Source organism: Panthera pardus, unplaced genomic scaffold (genome assembly GCF_024362965.1).
Source record: "Panthera pardus isolate Hobbes unplaced genomic scaffold, ASM2436296v1 HiC_scaffold_10, whole genome shotgun sequence".
NCBI lineage: Eukaryota > Metazoa > Chordata > Mammalia > Carnivora > Felidae > Panthera > Panthera pardus.
In genome coordinates, this window is record NW_026526655.1 from 79,041,712 (window position 1) to 79,046,139 (window position 4,428).

The window sequence follows — 4,428 nt, forward strand, 5'->3', positions numbered from 1 at the left end:
TTGGCTGGGAAGAGAAGAGGGATAGGCAGGCATGGTAGGGCTCCTTGGGGAGCTTGTAGGGTTCATGACTGAAGGAGGGAGGCTAGAAAGGGGATGCCTTCCAGTTCATCTCGTATTTTCAAACTCTGAACTCACAATGTAGAGCAATGAGGAGAGAAACCCTGAATCCTCCAACCTTCCCTTTTTCCCGTGTATTTTCTCCTCAAGCGAGAACATAGAGATAATTGATGTCATTGCCTATGTTTTGTCTCTTGGCTTACTTTTAAAATATTGGCAAAAGCCGAATCATTATGTGTTGTGCAGAAATTGTTGTCATATTATCTTCCAAAGTTGATATTTGATTAAAAAAAAAACCTTTTGAAAGCAAAAGAAAAGAAAAAGTCACTTGTTTCCTGGCCCTGGGTTTCTCCTGAGGGAGGGATGGTGTGGCGTGGCTGTGGGGCTGGTACAAGTGGACATCTACTTTCCAGAAGGGGTACAGGCATGTTCACATCCTCTAAAGCAAATAAAAGAACTAATAAAAAGTAAACTGATGGGGTGCCTGGGTGGCTCAGTTGGTTGAGCTTCTGACTTCAGCTGAGGTCATTATCTCACTGTTGGTGGGTTTGAGCCCTGTATCAGGCTCTGCGCTGACAGCTCAGAGCCTGGAGCCTGCTTTGCATTCTGTGTCTCCCTCTATCTCTACCCACCCCCTCTCGCACTCTGTCTCTCTCTGTCTCTTGAAAATAAATAAATGTTTAAACAATTAAGAAAAGTAAACTGATAAATAAATAGGAAGAGCCAGGCTGGAGCTGGATTAATGAGTTTAAAGCAAAGAGCAAATACAAACAATCCACATTGCCCAGCTACTGCTTCTCCCCCAGCACCTTTCCCGGAAGTCTATTGAGGAGGAGCAGCTCCAGAGGTGAGTAGCTGCAGTAAGGAGGGGAACAGGAAGCAGACTGATGCCCAGTTCCAGAATTAGCCCCATAGTGTCCAACAGACTTGGATCAGAATTTACTCTCCACAAGTAATAGGGGCCTTCTGGCCATCCCCGAAAAGTCTGCCAGGGACACCAGCCCACACATCACACCTAATGCCCTTTCCAAGGTTATTGATGGGATCCCACTTCCTGACCCCAAACCTTCCAAACACATAATCTAGACCAACAGCATCTGACCCTGACGTGTATTCCTCAAAGGTTCCTCGCTAATCCCCTCTGTGTCTCCCTTCCAGCCTTCTTGCCTTGGTTTCTGCTTGAATAGGTCAGGCCCATCCCTCGCTCAGGGCCTTTGCATTTGTTGTGTCCTCTGCCTGGAAGGGGCTCCCTCAGACACTCTCCACTCTGGCTGAGGGTTGTGCTCCAATAATACCTCCTCACAGAGTTCCCGTGGCTCTCCCAGACAGCTTGCCCTGCTGCCCTTCCCTCGCCTATTAGGATATTAAGCTGTCTATGCTCTGTTGCCCTCACTAGAATGTCAACTCGAGAGGGCAGAGACTTCATCTCTTTTAGACATTGTCATATCCATATTACAGTTCCTAGCACATAGTTGACACTTGATAAATATTTGCTGGGTGTATGCTTTGAGTTGAGGCAGAGTCCTGCTTGCTGGTCCATCCAGTGTCTGCTGTACAAGCTTGGTTCATGTGCCTACGGATATCACTTGCATTGGTTATATTGCCTGGTTTTTGTTTTGTTTTGTTTTGTGTGTGAGTGTGTGTGTGTGTGTGTGTGTGTGTGTGTGTGTGTTCATGCATGCATTTGCATGTTAAGAATAGCTCTAATAAATTGCAACTTTTTTTAACTTTGGAAAACTGTAAAAATAGTCATGGTTGGAAGTTCGGGATCTCACTTGGCCAGAAAACAGAGGAAAACTATGGAAGTGCAGTCTCAAAGGCTTGTGCTAGTGCGCAGAGAGAGAAGCTGGCATTCCTTCCTGCTGTCTCACCCTGCTGGTACATAGAGGAAATGCTGTTTAGGACAGGCCTGGCCTCTGGGCAGCGCTGAGGACAGATCTCAAAGAGGGGTTCTACCGATCTGGTACTGATGGGAGCTGTGACATATTGGCTCAGATCTCTTCAGGGCCCTCATAACTCCCATGCAGCTCCAAGACCTTGTGGCTTCACTTGCATTGGGTTGGGAGTTGTTTGGTTGTTTTGTTTTGTTTTGTTTTTTTCTGGTTTCTCTGTTCACGTGAAGTGTTCAAAGGTCATGAAAGGACCTCAGGATCTCTGAGTTCTCATTGCCCGGTTTCTTCTTCCTTCCCCGGGGGGAATAGCCGATGCTGCATCAAATGACTGTAGGCAGTCTCAAAAGTAGGGTCATCACCTGTGTGTCATTCCTACAGCTCTCGCTGAGGAGATCCTTTTGGTCTGGCTTGCATTCATAAGCAGTGGCATCATTTAGCATCTGCTAATCCAAACATCACTAAGCACATGTATTTTTAATCTCTTAGGCCATTCAGTAACTATTTACTGGATGCCTGCTATAATGCATTAAAACAAAAAATCAAATTCTGCCTTGCTCTTCAAGAGCTGAATTCCAGTATGTAAAGGAGGGGGGAATGTAGCAATTCTGCAGTAAGCTATTACTGAGGTAACCACTGAGGTTCCAAAGGCCATGGTCAGGAAGTCTCTAGACAAGAATGTTTTTAAATGCTTTAAAAAAACACCTGTTGGGGTGCCTGGGTGGCTCAGTCAGGTAAGCATCTGACTCTTGATCTCAGCTCGGATCTTGATCTCAGGGTCGTGAGTTCAAGCCCAGCATGGGCTTCACGCGGGGCACGAAGCCTACTTAAACAAAACAAAACAAAAATCTGTTCTTTTTTGGTCTGTATGAAAGTTGATTTTAGGTGACTTGCCCCCAGTTTAAACCTGTCTGGTTAGCCCTCTGGCACACTAGTGACATTTCTACTACTTGGCGGGTAGACAGGCCTGAGTGTTGATTTAGAGAAAGAAAGGACTTACAGTAACCAAGTTTCGCATCTAAAACACTTGTGCACCAAGGTATGCATCTAGACGAGTCAGAGTCCTCTAGATTTTCTGGTACCATGTTATTCAAACCGTATTAGGCAGTTAACATTCTGACCGTTGAACGTTAGGTCTATTTACTGTGTTGTGGTCAGTTTAGACAGTGGCAGGAAATATTTTTCTTTTTGGCAGCAGATTGGAACGTGGCTGCCCTGAATACTTGGATTTTCTGGATCTTTTCTCAGGCAATATGGGAAACAGATGGTGAGCACATAGTCATTCTCTTTCCCATCTGATCATCTGGGCAACTACTGAGGTTGACCGGATGGCTCTACTGTTGAAGTCATGATGGTTCTCTGTTAGAAATAACTCGATTTGCATCTAAGGATAAATAACAAAATACAACGTTTTCTGGTGAGATATAAATTGGACGTCTTTGAAGTTATACATTGTGAAGAATTTTAAATGTCCAGCATTTCAGAAAACACATAAACCTTCATGAGCTGATTTTTGTTTTACTATTCTTTTTCCTTTGGTTATTAATTTAATCTTTATATAACTGACATGTTTGATGGTTACATGACAATTTCCAACCAAACAGATGCATGTACAATAATCATTGTATTCACCCAAGTGAAAAGGTCATAAGGTATCAAATTAAATGGTGTAGACACCAACATCAGAAATCTATACACTCCCCCACACAGTACATGTGCTTAATGTATGGAGAGGGAGAAACACTGTATTACAGTTTATATCACCCAGATGTATACTTAACACTGAAGTGATACTCATTTTTAATTTTAAGGAGTTGTTTCCCAGGCAAATCAGTAAGGAGTGCCTTGTCTAGAACTTACTCTTAAAAAGACCCAAAGGCCAAGCGTGTAGCTCAGGTTAGGTAAATGCTGTGTGGTCATCTTGGTGTCCCAGGTCCCACAGTGTCCTTCAGGCCCATTTGCTGCCACCCTGACTTCTCATACCTGGCACCTGGCACCTCCTCATACTTACTAAGTTGGAAAGTAGTTCAATACTTGAGGGCTGGAGGCTGGAGGTGGCCAGCAGGTGGATCTTAGAGGTTCTTTGAGATTTATTTGCTCAAACAAGCAATTATTGAGCAATTGCTGTGTTCTGAGTTACAGGTGAATACACACGACAGCTGTTCATACCCTAGTGAGGGGAGACACTGTGATGCAGGGGACCCTGTTCTCACAGATGCCTTGGGCCACATAACAGAGGCTGTCAAAACAGAGGGAAAATGTAACCTTGCATAATCATTGCCTACAGATGCTGTAACAAAGTGGGTGCCTTAAAACTACAGACATTTATTGTCTCCCAGGTGTGGAGGCTGCAGGTCTGAAATCAAGGTGTCAGTAGGACCATGTTCCCTCTGAAACCTGTAGGGGAGAATCCTGGCTTGCTTTTTGTTTGCTGGCAAGCCTTGGCTTCATTGGCTTGTCGAGGCAGCGCTGGAATCTCCGC